Raw genomic sequence first — 18,168 nt, 5'->3', positions numbered from 1 at the left:
AGTGTATTCATTCCGTCATTAATAGGGCACCAACAGGGTATTCCTTCCCTCACCAACAGGGTATTCCTTCCCTCACCAACAGGGTATTCCTTCCCTCACTAGCAGGGTATTCCTTCCCTCACTAACAGGGTATTCCTTCCCTCACTAGCAGGATATTCCTTCCCTCACTAGCAGGGTATTCCTTCCCTCACTAGCAGGGTATTCCTTCCTTCACTAGCAGGGTATTCCTTCCTTCCCTCACTAGCAGGGTATTCCTTCCTTCCTTCCTTCACTAGCAAGGTATTCCTTCCCTCACTAGCAGGGTATCCCTTCCCTCACTAATAGGGTATTCCTTCCCTCACTAGCAGGGTATTCTTCCTTCCTTCACTAGCAGGGTATTCCTTCCCTCACTAGCAGGGTATTCTTCCTTCACTAGCAGGGTATTCCTTCCCTCACTAACAGGGTATTCCTTCCCTCACTAGCAGGGCATTCCTTCCTTCCTTCACCAACAGGGTATTCCTTCCCTCACTAGCAGGGTATTCGTTCCTTCTTTCACTAGCAGGGTATTCCTTCCCTCACCAACAGGGTATTCCTTCCCTCATCAGCAGGGTATTCCTTCCCTCACAGGCAGGGTATTCCTTCCCTCACTAGCAGGGTATTCCTTCCCTCACTAGCAGGGTATTCCTTCCCTCACTAACAGGGTATTCCTTCCTTCACTGCTTCTACACCTGCATTGCTTGCTGTTTGGGGTTTTAGGCTGGGTTTCTGTACAGCACTTTCAGATATCAGCTGATGTAAGAAGGGCTATATAAATAAATGTGATTTGATTTGATTTACTAGCAGGGTATTCCTTCCCTCACAAGCAGAGTATTCCTTCCATCACTAACAGGGTATTCCTTCCTTCCCTCACTAGCTGGGTATTCCTTCCTCACTACCAATGTATTTCTTCCCTCACTAATAGGGTACCAGCAGTGTATTCCTTTCCTCACTACCAGTGTATTCATTCCGTCATTAATAGGGCACCAGCAGGGTATTCCTTCCCTCACTAGCAGGGTATTCCTTCCTTCACTAGCAGGGCATTCCTTCCTTCCCTCACAAGCAGGGTATTCCTTCCTTCCTTCCTTCACTAGCAGGGTATTCCTTCCCTCACTAGCAGGGTATTCCTTCCCTCACTAATAGGGTATTCCTTCCCTCACTAGCAGGGTATTCTTCCTTCCTTCACTAGCAGGGTATTCCTTCCCTCGCTAACAGGGTATTCCTTCCCTCATTAGCAGGGCATTCCTTCCTTCCTTCACCAACAGGGTATTCCTTCCCTCACTAGCAGGGTATTCGTTCCTTCCTTCACTAGCATGGTATTCCTTCCCTCACTAGCAGGGTATTCGTTCCTTCCTTCACTAGCAGGGTATTCCTTCCTTCACTAGCAGGGTATTCCTTCCCTCACTAGCAGGGTATTTGTTCCTTCCTTCACTAGCAGGGTATTCCTTCCTTCACTAGCAGGGTATTCATTCCTTCACTAGCAGGGCATTCCTTCCTTCCCTCACAAGCAGGGTATTCCTTCCTTCCTTCCTTCACTAGCAGGGTATTCCTTCCCTCACTAGCAGGGTATTCCTTCCCTCACTAATAGGGTATTCCTTCCCTCACTAGCAGGGTATTCTTCCTTCCTTCACTAGCAGGGTATTCCTTCCCTCGCTAACAGGGTATTCCTTCCCTCATTAGCAGGGCATTCCTTCCTTCCTTCACCAACAGGGTATTCCTTCCCTCACTAGCAGGGTATTCGTTCCTTCCTTCACTAGCATGGTATTCCTTCCCTCACTAGCAGGGTACTCGTTCCTTCCTTCACTAGCAGGGTATTCCTTCCTTCACAAGCAGGGTATTCCTTCCCTCACTAGCAGGGTATTTGTTCCTTCCTTCACTAGCAGGGTATTCCTTCCTTCACTAGCAGGGTATTCATTCCTTCACTAGCAGGGTATTCTTCCTTCCTTCACTAGCAGGGTATTCTTCCTTCCTTCACTAGCAGGGTATTCGTTCCTTCCCTCACTAGCAGGGTATTTCTTCCCTCACCAACAGGGTATTCCTTCCCTCACCAACAGGGTATTCCTTCCCTCACCAACAGGGTATTCCTTCCCTCACTAGCAGGGTATTCCTTCCCTCACTAACAGGGTATTCCTTCCCTCACTAGCAGGGTATTCTTTCCCTCACTAGCAGGATATTCCTTCCCTCACTAACAGGGTATTCCTTCCTTCACTGCTTCTACACCTGCATTGCTTGCTGTTTGGGGTTTTAGGCTGGGTTTCTGTACAGCACTTTCAGATATCAGCTGATGTAAGAAGGGCTGTATAAATAAATGTGATTTGATTTGATTTACTAGCAGGGTATTCCTTCCCTCACAAGCAGAGTATTCCTTCCATTCACTTACAGGGTCGTCCTCTCTTCCCTCACTAGCTGGGTATTCCTTCCTCACTACCAATGTATTTTTTCCCTCACTAATAGGGTACCAGCAGTGTATTCCTTTCCTCATTACCAGTGTATTCCTTCCGTCATTAATAGGGCACCAGCAGGGTATACCATCCCTCACTAGCAGGGTATTCCTTTCCTCACTACCAGTGTATTCCTTCCGTCATTAATAGGGCACCAGCAGGTATACCTTCCCTCACTAGCAGGGTATTCCTTTCCTCACTACCAGTGTATTCCTTCCGTCATTAATAGGGCACCAGCAGGGTATACCTTCCCTCACTAGCAGGGTATTCCTTTCCTCACTACCTGTGTATTCCTTCCGTCATTAATAGGGCACCAGCAGGGTATTCCTTCCCTCACCAGCAGGGTATTCCTTCCCTCACCAGCAGGGTATTCCTTCCCTCACAAGCAGAGTATTCCTTCCATCACTAACAGGGTATTCCTTTCTTCCCTCACTAGCTGGGTATTCCTTCCTCACTACCAATGTATTTCTTCGCTCACTAATTGGGTACCAGCAGTGTATTCCTTTCCTCATTACCAGTGTATTCCTTCCGTCATTAATAGGGCACCAGCAGGTATACCTTCCCTCACTAGCAGGGTATTCCTTTCCTCACTACCAGTGTATTCCTTCCGTCATTAATAGGGCACCAGCAGGGTATACCTTCCCTCACTAATAGGGTATTCCTTCCCTCACTAGCAGGGTATTCTTCCTTCCTTCACTAGCAGGGTATTCCTTCCCTCGCTAACAGGGTATTCCTTCCCTCATTAGCAGGGCATTCCTTCCTTCCTTCACCAACAGGGTATTCCTTCCCTCACTAGCAGGGTATTCGTTCCTTCCTTCACTAGCATGGTATTCCTTCCCTCACTAGCAGGGTATTCGTTCCTTCCTTCACTAGCAGGGTATTCCTTCCTTCACTAGCAGGGTATTCCTTCCCTCACTAGCAGGGTATTTGTTCCTTCCTTCACTAGCAGGGTATTCCTTCCTTCACTAGCAGGGTATTCATTCCTTCACTAGCAGGGCATTCCTTCCTTCCCTCACAAGCAGGGTATTCCTTCCTTCCTTCCTTCACTAGCAGGGTATTCCTTCCCTCACTAGCAGGGTATTCATTCCCTCACTAATAGGGTATTCCTTCCCTCACTAGCAGGGTATTCTTCCTTCCTTCACTAGCAGGGTATTCCTTCCCTCGCTAACAGGGTATTCCTTCCCTCATTAGCAGGGCATTCCTTCCTTCCTTCACCAACAGGGTATTCCTTCCCTCACTAGCAGGGTATTCGTTCCTTCCTTCACTAGCATGGTATTCCTTCCCTCACTAGCAGGGTACTCGTTCCTTCCTTCACTAGCAGGGTATTCCTTCCTTCACTAGCAGGGTATTCCTTCCCTCACTAGCAGGGTATTTGTTCCTTCCTTCACTAGCAGGGTATTCCTTCCTTCACTAGCAGGGTATTCATTCCTTCACTAGCAGGGTATTCTTCCTTCCTTCACTAGCAGGGTATTCTTCCTTCCTTCACTAGCAGGGTATTCGTTCCTTCCCTCACTAGCAGGGTATTTCTTCCCTCACCAACAGGGTATTCCTTCCCTCACCAACAGGGTATTCCTTCCCTCACCAACAGGGTATTCCTTCCCTCACTAGCAGGGTATTCCTTCCCTCACTAACAGGGTATTCCTTCCCTCACTAGCAGGGTATTCTTTCCCTCACTAGCAGGATATTCCTTCCCTCACTAACAGGGTATTCCTTCCTTCACTGCTTCTACACCTGCATTGCTTGCTGTTTGGGGTTTTAGGCTGGGTTTCTGTACAGCACTTTCAGATATCAGCTGATGTAAGAAGGGCTGTATAAATAAATGTGATTTGATTTGATTTACTAGCAGGGTATTCCTTTCCTCACTACCTGTGTATTCCTTCCGTCATTAATAGGGCACCAGCAGGGTATACCATCCCTCACTAGCAGGGTATTCCTTTCCTCACTACCAGTGTATTCCTTCCGTCATTAATAGGGCACCAGCAGGGTATACCTTCCCTCACTAGCAGGGTATTCCTTTCCTCACTACCTGTGTATTCCTTCCGTCATTAATAGGGCATCAGCAGGGTATACCTTCCCTCACCAGCAGGGTATTCCTTTCCTCACTACCAGTGTATTCCTTCCGTCATTAATAGGGCACCAGCAGGGTATTCCTTCCCTCACCAGCAGGGTATTCCTTCCCTCACCAGCAGGGTATTCCTTCCCTCACAAGCAGAGTATTCCTTCCATCACTAACAGGGTATTCCTTTCTTCCCTCACTAGCTGGGTATTCCTTCCTCACTACCAATGTATTTCTTCGCTCACTAATTGGGTACCAGCAGTGTATTCCTTTCCTCATTACCAGTGTATTCCTTCCGTCATTAATAGGGCACCAGCAGGTATACCTTCCCTCACTAGCAGGGTATTCCTTTCCTCACTACCAGTGTATTCCTTCCGTCATTAATAGGGCACCAGCAGGGTATACCTTCCTTCACTAGCAGGGTATTCCTTTCCTCACTACCTGTGTATTCCTTCCGTCATTAATAGGGCATCAGCAGGGTATACCTTCCCTCACCAGCAGGGTATTCCTTTCCTCACTACCAGTGTATACCTTCCCTCACTAGCAGGGTATTCCTTTCCTCACTACCAGTGTATTCCTTCCGTCATTAATAGGGCACCAGCAGGGTATTCCTTCCCTCACTAGCAGGGTATTCCTTTCCTCACTACCTGTGTATTCCTTCCGTCATTAATAGGGCACCAGCAGGGTATACCTTCCCTCACTAGCAGGGTATTCCTTTCCTCACTACCAGTGTATTCCTTCCGTCATTAATAGGGCACCAGCAGGGTATTCCTTCCCTCACCAGCAGGGTATTCCTTCCCTCACCAGCAGGGTATTCCTTCCCTCACTACCAGTGTATTCCTAGAAAGTTGTAGATGTAGAAACTTGAAGATGCTATAGGAATGTAGTTGGCCATGTTGTTGTATTCCTGTCCATGATATAATTTAAAATAGAAAATAAAATCCCCTGTGGTCATGTGTAGACTAGTTATTTGCTGTAGTCCATTTCCAGTCAGAGAGAGCAGAGAGCCCTTCACAACGGTCTGTTATGGTGCTTCATCTTTCCTGTTTTAGCCTTGTGCTGCTGGCACTCCGGGGCCCTGTCTGGTCTGGTCTCTTAAGGCTGTGTGTTATCCCCTGGGGTGAGGTGGGGATCAGGGCCCCTCAGTGTCTCCATCCCAGAACAAGAAGAGCCCACTCAGACCAGACCCAGTGAACAGGGCGTCATTGATCGGTGATATCTGAAAGGGTCACATCTGGGCCAAACCTCCACAAGCAGCCCACTGTGTCGCCACAGATCCCCTTCACTTATGAAATCAAACGCACATTCACAACTGCCTGTGGTTCTCCTCTGTCCTCATTCCTCTATCCTTTCAGATCCAAATCACCTCCTCTGGGGACGAGAAGAGGATCAAATCATTATCTGTTCTGCCCTTTTAAAAAACACGTTGATTTGTCTCTTTGAGATGTGTATTTTCTTCTCAGGAATATAAGACTAAATCACAGCAGGATGTTGAAACAACAGGAAAGCCTTTGGGACTATCCAGCTTCCTGTGACGAGACTTGACACTTGTGGTGCTTTAACAAAAATGCAATGCTTTAGTATCCAAGGGTGTCCTCAAAATCATTTGAATGGACATCATAATGTACAAATGTCCTCAAATTATTGATTACATTTTTTATTATTATCCTTATTCACATGTGTTTTTCTAAAGGATCAATATCATTACATTAATTTAGAACATGTAGAATATCAGAAAGAAAAGTAAAGATCTTTCTTAAAGTTTTGCTTTGGCCTAGTTGTTGAGTTCAAGAAGGTCACTCATGGACCATGCTAGGGACAAGTGTTGAGGAAAATAGCATGGGAAGTAAACATGAGATGGTCACACAGGAGAGGAGCTGCATACTGTGCCTGGAACAATCAGCAGCTTCTAATGGCTTCGGGCTACTTACAGGCCATTCATCCGGTGGGTCAGTGGAGGCAAATGTTCATCGGCGTCAATGAATGGTCTTAATCCTAACCTTGAGGAGGTGCTGGGATCTCCGCTGTAAACCATCGCTCTGAGAGACCCAACTTCCTGTTGATTTCTGTAATATTGTATACAACCAATGCAACGTATCATACAGTCACTTGCCTCATCTTCTTGGCTCATCCTCAGGCTGTTTGTACTGACTTCCATGAACCAATATAATAACTCAAACAACTCTAGTGATGCTGCCTTCATTTGCAATCTCTCTTCCCTCATGGGTTAGGCTTAGAGTCAAACGAATTAAAGCCGCAGCACATCTCTGTGATTTATGGTTACTTTTAGCGAGATGCACAAACTTAAACACTGAGCCTCTTTAAGCCTTAGGCCTGAGGGAGATCCGTACAGCGTCCACATTGATATATGTTGTCAGTTGTCCCTGGTCTCGCAGTGCACAGCTGTGACCAGCGGCCATGAACAGTGGCCGTCTCTCTTTTCCCACAATGTCATGCCTGTGATGCCCAGGGACCTCCCTGCTCTATTGGGTCGCCATGGTCACCACTGACCTCCTAGCTCGGGGTAAGTTTGACTCTAAAGACAACAAGAGGTACGGGGGGGGGCTCCGGCAGGTGTCTCTAGGCCATCTGTCCTGTGTGAGCGCTCCGACAGGTGTCTCTAGGCCATCTGCCCTGTGTGAGCGCTCTGACAGGTGTCTCTAGGCCATCTGTCCTGTGTGAGCGCTCCGACAGGTGTCTCTAGGCCATCTGTCCTGTGTGAGGGCGCTGGCAGGTGTCTCTAGGCCATCTGTCCTGTGTGAGAGCTCCAGCAGGTGTCTCTAGGCCATCTGTCCTGTGTGAGCGCTCCGACAGGTGTCTCTAGGCCATCTGTCCTGTGTGAGCGCTCAGACAGGTGTCTCTAGGCCATCTGTCCTGTGTGAGCACTCCGGCAGGTGTCTCTAGGCCATCTGTCCTGTGTGAGCGCTCTGACAGGTGTCTCTAGGCCATCTGTCCTGTGTGAGCGCTCTGGCAGGTGTCTCTAGGCCATCTGTCCTGTGTGAGCGCTCCAGCAGGTGTCTCTAGGCCATCTGTCCTGTGTGAGCACTCTGGCAGGTGTCTCTATGCCAGCAGATGCAAAGTAAGATGCAGAGGAAGGATGACACTTGTCTGTTGACCTGTATGTCACATGATGCACATTCCTTTAACAACTGTTCTTCATATACTGCATATCCATTTATGTAAAAAACTAAATCCTCAGTTTTATAACACCTGCTTCCTAAAAGCTTTTAAAATCAGTGGTGATATGTTTAATTCTATATATACAGTATGCAGGGTAGGAGCATACTGTACATAAACTGTGGGACTCTGTGAGGAAATTGTCTTTGTTTCTATAAAGTCTCATCCACCCACGCACAACATGGCTATCCCCTAGCTAAAATGTAATAAAATGCAATTGCAAGGTTAAGTATTGATTATTTCCACAGTTCATACAGTGGCATACTGTTCATGCTGGGAGCTGTTTGTGTTTCTGTTCTGTTTTAGACAGAAACTCCTCAGAGTGAGTTGTTGGCTGCTTCATCATTTCATTAATGCTTCCTTCATAAGGGCATTGATATGGTATGTTCAGAAAGGAGAGGATGTCTCACGGCACAAAGACTTGGCAAACAGTTCGATCACATCATTAAAAAACACTGGCACATCTGGAGCACTGACCCACAACTGGAAAAGACGTTTAAAGGACCCCCGCTGGTAGTTTTTTCAACGCACCCCAAACATCAGTCCAATGGTGGTGAGGCCTGATCTTACACCAGTGCCACGTAGCACCTTCCTGGACAATGTGCCGGATGGTAACTACAGATATGGCCAATATACCCAGTGTAACTTTACCAACAAATGCACAATGTTCATTCACCACATCACGGGCAAGACCATTAAGATTAAGGGTATCATCACATATTCTACAAAAAAACTGGCATTCCTGACAAAGTGTGTTTGTACTATTTAGGGAAAAAAATGAAACAATGTAGGAAGAAAAAACGAAACGAGCTCTGAAAACAAGAATAGCAGAACACAGGAGTAATGACCGGGATGCTTGACCAGAGAAACACAGTGGCCGCGCATGTCATGGAGGCCCGTCATTACGTCAGCTTTCTGAGATACATCGGTAACCAACATGTTAAGACTCCTAGACTCTGTGTGTTGCTCTGGATGGGAGTCTGTTAAATGACAGAGCGTCTTTACTGCAAGTATATTGTGTTTTATATATTCAATTTGAAAAATTAAAAAAGACTCCTAGAAGGGGGGGATACTGTTAATCTATTACTGAGAAAAGAATTGGATTTTATTCACTGTTTGTCCACCATGTCTCCTAAAGGTCTGAACCAAGAGTTTGATGTCAGACCATTTCTTACATGAATATATTACGTTGATTTGTCCGGCCATCCAGGTCTCCGCTTGGTCATTTTGTCCATATGTATATATAAGATTCTGTGACTACTACATTTGCCCATCTCATTGATTTCAAATGAATAGAGGTACACAAGTTGTTTTTTAATATGGTATTCCAACAGTTTTCAATTTTATCTTTTTTGCTGTTGCCTAGGTTTTAACTCGCCCGGTTTAAATATTTTATGATTAATTCATTAATTATGATTGACTACGCACAACAGTGAAGTGACGTGAATTGCTTCCACCCCCACCATGTGTCATGTGCGTAATGGTCATGTGAGGTAAAATGTGTATATTTGGCGATGTGAGCACTCAGTGTGTTTGACCTGACGAAGATTCGGTTCAGATTGAAACGTTGTCAGTAAAGCGGTGAATATGGAGCATAAACAGTGTCCTGTTCTTTACTAGTATTCTTCATTAGCCCAGCACCTACGTTTTTAAGGATGTGCGTATGACCACAGACTTCCCTTCAACCGCACACACACACACACACACACACACACACACACACACACACACACACACACACACACACATATACACACACACACACACGCAGAAACACATAGCACACATAAGCACACAGAAACACACACAACACACACACATACACTCACTGCCTAGGCCTCTTTCATCCAGAGCTGTTCAGAGGCACAGCTGGAGGACTCCAGGCAGAGGGGAGCAGAACCGAGCAGAACAGAACAGATCAGAGCAGATCAGAACAGAGCAGAGCAGGGCAGAGCCGAACAGAGCAGAACAGAGCAGTGCGGTGCAGAGCAGGGCACAACAGAGCAGAACAGAGCAGAGCAGAACAGAGCACTGTAGAGCAGGGCAGGGCAGAGAGGAGCAATGCAGAACAGAGGCTTGTGGTGCAGGCTGGTAAGCTGGCCCTCTACCCCCTTTGTGAGAAAAAAAAATAGAAAGCGCTACATAGCATCGTTGCCCCAGGTAAAAGAGAACGTGAGTCTGTGTGAGAGCGAGAGAGAGAGAGAGAGAGAATGAGAAAGAAAGAAAGAAAGAAAGAAAGAAAGAAAGAAAGAAAGAAAGAAAGAAAGAAAGAAAGAAAGAAAGAAAGAAAGAAAGAAAGAAAGAAAGAAAGAAAGAAAGAAAGAAAGAAAGAAAGAAAAAAAGAAAGGCTAATGAGAGATGATGTAAACCTGTTGTTGAGCAAACAGACCTGCCACAGGGAATTGGGCACACCCACATGAGTCACATGAGATCAGGAGGCGGGAGCTGTACAGTATGTGGAGGTAGAGGGAAGGCAAGGCTAAGTCAGGCTGGCTGGTAGCACAGTGACAGCCTCAGGAGCAGGCTCAGTGCTCAGTGAGCTGTCTGGCCCTCAGCCAGGTGCAGGCGTGTGCCAGGTGCTCAGTGTCCACTGGGATGACTGCAACTCACTGATCCATGACAGAGAGAGGAGGGAGAGAGAGAGAGAGAGAGAGAGAGAGAGAGAGAGAGAGAGAGAGAGAGAGAAATAGAAAGTGTTACATGGCATCGTTGACCCATATTCCAGTAGGCTGGAATTACCTGCTTTGACTGGCAGGCACAGTGAGTCACTGGGGCAGGTGAAACGTAATCGAGGAACGATGACATCATCTTTTGTGCTGCTGCATGGCATGAGGGATGGCATGTGTGAAAGGGGTGGGTTTTTGATGAATAAACAAGTTGTAGGTGTGATGAGGGCTTGGCCACTCACATGTTTGTCTCAAATTCTGTAGATTATTGACGTCTTTGAATTGTCATCAACTCCAATTTGGCCAATGGCACAGAATATTCTCCTCCTGGTCCATTGTGGATTGAAACTACAGTTTATTAAATAGCATAATCTAGAGTAATGAGTAATAACTACAGTAAAAATAAACATCTAGTGTTCGCTCAATAGCGAATGTTTGGAGTGTTGGCATACCACATTGTTGTAATTGGCTTCAATGAGCCTTCATGTCTTTACACATCGCACTTCTCCTCAAATAAAAAAGATTTGGCTGCTGTAAATTGTATTGTATATGTGAGGCATGTTCTCAATAATCAAAATATAGCCTAGGCCTACAGTTGATACTGCATTATAGGACTGAATAATTTAAATACATTTGGTAACCAGATGAGTGGCGCTCTTTGGAGATGGGATGGATACTTGAACAAGCGAAATGCAGTAGTCTATGTAAGTAGGCATACAGTGCATTCAGAAAGTATTCAGACGATTTGACTTTTTCCATATTTTTGTTACATTACAGCTTTATTCTAAAATCGATTACATTTTGTTTTAAATCCTCATCAATCTACACAGAATACCCCATAATGAAAAAGTGAAGAAAGGTTTGTAGAAATTGTTGCAAATGTATTAAAAAATTTTTTTGAAATACCTTCTTTACATATGTTACGTGCCTCCTAGTAGGAGGGAGGTGCAGTAATCAGGAGCAGGAGAGCAAGGAACAATGGCACAAACGTTTATTAAAGGAGTCCCAACTCAACAACAACATGGGGGGAAACACGCTCAAACGAAGTCGCCACACACAGGGAAAGTAACGCAACACACGGAGGAGAAACCTCTACTCCTAAACATATAACTCAACGGTACAACTACCGTGTGAAAAGAAAACCCTGAGGTGCAGACACGCACCCCTAACAAAGTAACACATACAAACAATCCCGCATAAAGACTAGCAGGTAGCGGAGGTAAATAAACCCACCGAAATCAACTAAATGAAACACAGGTGTGACAAAACAGACAGACACAAATTAAAAGGAAAAATGGATTGGTGGCAGCTAGTAGGCCGGCGACGACGACCGCCGAGCACCGCCAGAACAGGGAGAGGAGCCACCTTCAGTGGATGTCGTGACAACATAAGTGTTCAGACCCTTTGCTATTAGACTCGGAATTGAGCTCAGGGGCATCCTGGTTCCATTCCTTGAGATGTTTCTACAACTTGATTGGAGTTCAGTTGATTGGACATGATTTGGAAAGGCACACACCTGTCTATATAAGGTCCCACAGTTGACAGTGCATGTCAGAGCAAAAACCAAGCCATGAAGTCGAAGGAATTGTCCGTAGAGCTCTAAGACAGGATTATGTCGAGGCACAGATCTGGGGAAGGGTACCAAAACATGTCTGCAGCATTGAAGGTCCCCAAGAACATAGTTGCCTCCATCATTCTTAAATGGAAGAAGTTTGGAACCACCTAGACGCTTCCTAGAGCTGGCCGTCTGGCCAAACTGAGCAATCGGGGGAGAAGGGCAATGGTCAGAGAGGTGACCAAGAACCTGATGGTCACTCTGACAGAGCTCCAGAGTTCCTCTGTGGAAATAGGATAAGCTTCCAGAAGGACAACCATCTCTGCACCACTCCACCAATCAGAACTTCATGGTAGAGTGGCCAGATGGAAGCCACTCCTCAGTAAAAGACACATGACAGCCCGCTTGGAGTTTGCCAAAAGGCCCCAAAAGGACTTTCAGACCGTGAGAAACAAGATTCTCTGGTCTGATGAAACAAAGATTGAACTCTTTGGCCTGAATGCCAAGTGTCACGTCTGGAAGTAACCTGGCACCATCCCTATGGTGAAGCATGGTGGTGGCAGCATCATGCTGTGGGGATGTTTTTCAGAGCCAGGGACTGGGAGACTAGTCAAGATCGAGTGAAAGATGAACGGAGCATAGAACAGAGAGATCCGTGATGAAAACCTGCTCTAGACCGCTCATGGGGGCGAAGATTCACCTTCCAACAGGACAATGACCCTAAGCACACAGCCAAGACAATGCAAGAGTGGCTTCTGGACAAGTCTTTGAATGTCCTTGAGTGGCCCACCCAGAGCCCGGACTTGAACCCGATTGAACATCCATGAAGAAACCTGAAAATAGCTATGCAGCGACGCTCCCATCCAACCTGACAGGGCTTGAGAGGATCTGCTGAGAAAAATGGGAGAAACTTTCCAAATACAGGTGTGCCAAGCTTGTAGTGTCATACCCTAGAAGACTTGAGTCTGTAATCAAATAAAATAAAATTAAGTTTTATTTGTCACATGTGCAGAATACAACAGGTGTAGTAGGTCAGAACCGGGAGGGCTAGAAAACAGAGAGAAGGAAAAACAGGAGCACGGAAAAAAACACGCTGGTAGGCTTGACAAGACAAACTGGCAACAGACAAACAGAGAACACAGGTATAAATGTATTGGGGATAATGGGGAAGATGGGCGACACCCCGAGGGGGTGGAGACAAGCACAAAGACAGCTGAAACAGATCAGGTTGTGACAGTTGTGGCTTTTACATTAAGAGATGAACACCCTGCTGGAGGCAAATCGGGTAAGTAGATACTAAAGTGTCAAAAGAGTTTTGTTTATTGGCCGATATAACTTGCAGGATATTGTAGTAGCCAATGTGAGTTAACCATTATACCTGGATTGACTGTTACTGCTGCTAGTAGCATTTTCTTTTTTATTACTAGTAGATTTAAAATGAAGATAGCCAGCTATCTAAGTGCACCGTGCCATGCAAAAAAACTGGCCCATTCAAATCAAACTAAATCAAATCAAATTGTATTTGTCACATGCTCCGAATACAACAGCTGTAGACCTTACAGTGAAATGCTTACTTACAACCCCTTAACCAACAATGCAGTTTTAAGAAAATACAAAAAAATGAAAAATAAAGATAAGAATTACAAATAATTAAAGAGCAGCAGTAAATAACAATAGCGGGGCTATATACAGGGGGTACCGGTACAGAGTCAATGTGTGGGGGCACAGGTGTCGAGGTAATTGAGGTAATATGGACATGTAGGTAGAGTTATTAAAGTGACTATGCATAGATAATAACAGAGTAGCAGCAGCTTAGAAGGGGGGGCAATGCAAATAGTGTGGGTCACCATTTGATTAGTTGTTCAGGAGTCTTACGGCTTGGGTGTAGAATTTGTTTAGGAGACTCTTGTACCTAGACTTGGCGCTCCAGTACCGCTTGCCGTGCGGTAGTAGAGAGAACAGTGGGTGGCTGGAGTCTTTGACAATTTTTAGGAACTTCCTCTAACACCGCCTGGTATAGAGGTCCTAGATGGCAGGAAGCTTGGCCCCGGTGATGTACTGGGCTGTACATTTTACCCTCTATAGTGCCTTGCAGTCGGACGCCGAGCAGTTGCCATACCAGGCAGTGATGCAACCCGTCAGGATGCTCTCAATGGTGCAGCTGTAAAACCTTTTGTGGATCTGATGACCCATGCCAAATCTTTTCAGTCTCCTGGGGGGAATAGGTTTTGTCGTGCCCTCTTCACTACTGTCTTGGTGTGCTTGGACCATGTTAGTTTGTTGGTGACATGGACGCCAAGGAACTTGAAGCTCTCAACCTGCTCCAGTAAAGCCCTGTCGATGAGAATGGGGCATGATCAGTCCTCTTTTTCCTGTAATCCACAATCATCTCCATTGTCTTGATCACGTTGAGGGAGAGGTTGTTGTCCTTGCACCACAGGGTCAGGTCTCTGACCTCATCAATATAGGCTGTCTCATCATTGTTGGTGATCAGGCCTACCACTGTTGTGTCATCGGCAAACTTAATGATGATGTTGGAGTCGTGCCTGGCCGCGAGCTGTAGTCAATGAATAGCATTCTCACATAGGTGTTCCTTTTGTCCAGGTGTGAAAGGGCAGTGTGGAGTGCAATAGAGAATGTGTCATCTGTGGATCTGTTGGTGCAGTATGCAAATTGGAGTGGGTCTAGGGTTTCTGAGATAATGGTGTTGATGTGTGCCATGACCAGCCTTTCAAAGCATTTCATGGCTACAGACGTGAGTGCTACAGGTCAGTAGTCATTTAGGCAGGTTACCTTAGTGTTCTAGGGCATAGGGACTATGGTGGTCTGCTTGAAATATATTGGCATTAAAGACTCAGACAGGGAGAGGTTGAAAATGTCAGTAAAGACACTTGCCTGTTGGTCAGCGCATGCTCAGGATACATGTCCTGGTAATCCGTCTGGCCCTGCGGCCTAGTGAATGTTGACCTGTTTAATGGTCTTACTCACATCGGCTGCAGAGAGCGTGATCACACAGTCGTCCGGATCAGCTGATGCTCTCATGCATGCTTCAGTGTTACTTCCCTCGAAGCGAGCATAGAAGTTATTTAGCTCGTCTGGTAGGCTCGTGTCTCTGGGCAGCTCTCAGCTGTGCTTCACTTTGTAGTCTGTAATAGTTTACATTCCCTGCCACGTCCGACGAGCGTCGGTCCCGGTGAAGTACGATTCGATCTTAGTCCTGTATTGATGCTTTGCCTGTTTGATGGTTCGTCGGAAGGCATAGCGGGATTTCTTATAAGCTTCCGGGTTAGAGTACCGCTCCTTGAAAGCGGCAGCTCTACCCTTTAGCTCAGTGTGAATGTTGCCTGTAATCCATGGCTTCTGGTTGGGGTATGTATGTACAGTCACAGTGCGGACGACATCCTCGATGCACTTATTGATAAAGCCAGTGACTGATGTGGTGTACTCCTCAATGCCATCGGAAGAATCCCGGAACATATTCCAGTCTGTGCTAGCAAAACTGTCCTGTAGTTCAGCATCTGCTTCATCTGACCACTTTTTTATAGACCGAGTCACTGGTGCTTCCTGTTTTAATTTCTGCTTGTAAGCAGGAATCAGGAGAATTATGGAGAATTATGGTCAGATTTGCAAAATGGAGAGCGAGGGAGAGCTTGTACGCATCTCTGTGTGTGGAGTAAAGGTAGTCTAGAATTGTTTTGCCTCTGGTTGCACATTTAACATGCTGATAGAAATTTGTTAAAGCTGAATAAAGTTTCCCTGCGTTATTGTCCCAGGCCACTAGGAGTGCTGCCTCTGGATGAGCGTTTTCCTGTTTGCTTATGGCGGTATACAGCTAATTGATTGCGGTTTTAGTGCCAGCATCGGTCTGTGGTGGCTTGTAGACGGCTATGAAAAATACGGATGAAAACTTTCTAGGTAGATAGTGTGGTCTACAGCTTTTCATGAGATACTCTACCTCAGGCGAGCAAAACCTTGCTGACCTCAGTTCCTCTCTGCAGGAGACTGTTTCTTAGAGTAGTATACACGTGGTTACAATTTCTGTGGGTTACCTTTGCGTTGGGACAGGACGGCCCTCATGCCCACTACTGAGGTGTCAACCTCCACCACGAAGGGCAGCGTAGGATCTGAGTGTTTCAGCAATGGGGAGGATGATGAAACGCCCCTTCAGTAGGCTGAAGGCCTCATCGGCTGCAGGACTCCACACCAACTTCCTGGGACCATCTTTGAGGAGAGAGGAGAGGCAATAGAGCTGAAGTTTTGAAGTTTACAACCAAAAATGTTGTAATCCCTTCACAGTGGTTGGGACTGGCCATGACCTGACTGCCTCGACCTTCCTCTCATCCATCACCACTCCCTGCTGGCTGATTTGGTATCCCAAGAAGGAGACAGTGACCTGATGGAACTGGCACTTCTCAGCTTTGACATACAGGCGGTTCTCCAAGAGGTGTCCCAGGACTACCCAGATATGGGCATTGTGATCCACCAAGGTGCCCGAGTAGACCAGGATGTCATCAATATACACGGCCACCTGGCGCCTGAGTATGTCCCAGAACACCTTGTTTGTGAATGCATGGAACACCGATGGAGCATTGGCTAATCCACAACACATCCCCAAGTACTCATAGTGCCCAGACCTAATGCTGAAGGCCATTTCCATTCATCCCTCTCCTGGATGCGAATCAGATTTTAGGCACTCCGCAGGTCCTTTTTCCAAAAAAAACGGGCCCCGCAGAGCTGTTTGATGGTGGCCAGCACCAACGGAAGAGGGTAGAGGCACTTTGTGGTGATGGAATTGACGCCTCTGTAATTGATGCATGGACATAGACCTCCGTCGTTCTTGGACATGAAGAAGAGCCTGCTCTGCAAGGGAGGTGAATGAGCGGATGAAATCCTGTTGGAGAGCCTTCTGGATTTATTCCTTCATGGCCTCGGTTTCAGCCACCGGCAGACGGTAGACGTGGCTGTGAGGAGGCGCAGAGTCTGCAAGCAGGTCAATGGTAATGAGGAAGGGAAAGCTTTCTTGGTGCAGGGGTCCCACAGTGAGGGTGAGTGGTGCTGTGATGTGCTTGATTTTGCTGGATCCCAATGGTCGATTATCCAAGGCTTGGACCGGAAAAGGAGAGTGGGTACGAGGTGATGTTCAGGGAGGAGGCAAGGACCTGGTCGATGAAATTCTCTGTGGCACCGGAGTCCATTAGAGCTGCAGACAACACATGAGGGACAGCCAGCCAGTGAAATAGAAACCAGGAAGGGTTTAGCGGAAAGCGATGGGATACTCACGGGTTGGGATGCACTGGACACTTCTGAAGCTGGTGCCCCTCCTGGAACATAGCCCCAGCTGTCTCCAGCGATGCTGCTCTGCCGTGGAGAGGTGTGGGGCCCCTACCTCCATGGGTTCAGGCTCTGCCTCAGGATGGCCAAAGGTAGATGGCGAGGGGCAAGGAAGGTATCGGCGCTCCCGAGGAATATGGTGCAGAGCGCCGGTTCATTCCATCCACTGGAGGCTGCCACGGTCCGGAAGGTGAGGGCGTACTCAGCAGCAGTTTGGCCACCCTACCGGAGTTGGAGTAGTCGCTCTCCTCCCTCTCTGCATTCTGGTGGATGGCCGAAAACCACCCTGAACAGAGCCATGAACCTCTCGTAGGAACCCAGCTCCTTCTCTCCTCTCTCCCAATGACCATGGCAACCTTTGAACATTTGGTGGTGGGGGCTCCCGTCTGATGTGCGAAATAGAGGGAGCACTGAGTAAGAAGCCACGGCATTGGGATAGAGTTCCATCATACTTGTCTGGGAGGGACAGTTGGGAATCTCTGACCAGGTGATGAGGTCCAGGTGATCGTAACGATGGGGAGCAGGTGTGCATAATGATGATTGACAGGACCGGTGGTTAGTAGACTGGCGAGGGTAGGCGTATCACCTAACTCCTCTTTCTCTCTCTCTTCTTGTTTCATTCCTCACTTTCAACAGTTAAATTAAATACATTTTGTTCTCCTAATCTTCATCATTCTAATGACATACTTGAATAACATAGGACTATAATTAGATGCAGAAGGCTTCTCTTCACGAAGATTGAATGGTTATGGTCTAAATAACTGCTATAGCCGACCGCCATCGCTCGTTAGCTCTTTTTTCAAAATACCCGTGAAATTTATTGGCTGCTGTATTTAACCTCCCTAGTCAACAGCCAGTGGAATCGCGTGGCGCGAAATACAAATACCTCATAAATGCTATAACTTCAATTTCTCAAACATATGACTA

This window comes from Salmo salar, chromosome ssa21 (assembly GCF_905237065.1).
Source record: "Salmo salar chromosome ssa21, Ssal_v3.1, whole genome shotgun sequence".
NCBI lineage: Eukaryota > Metazoa > Chordata > Actinopteri > Salmoniformes > Salmonidae > Salmo > Salmo salar.
Note: the sequence above shows the minus strand (reverse complement) of the source record.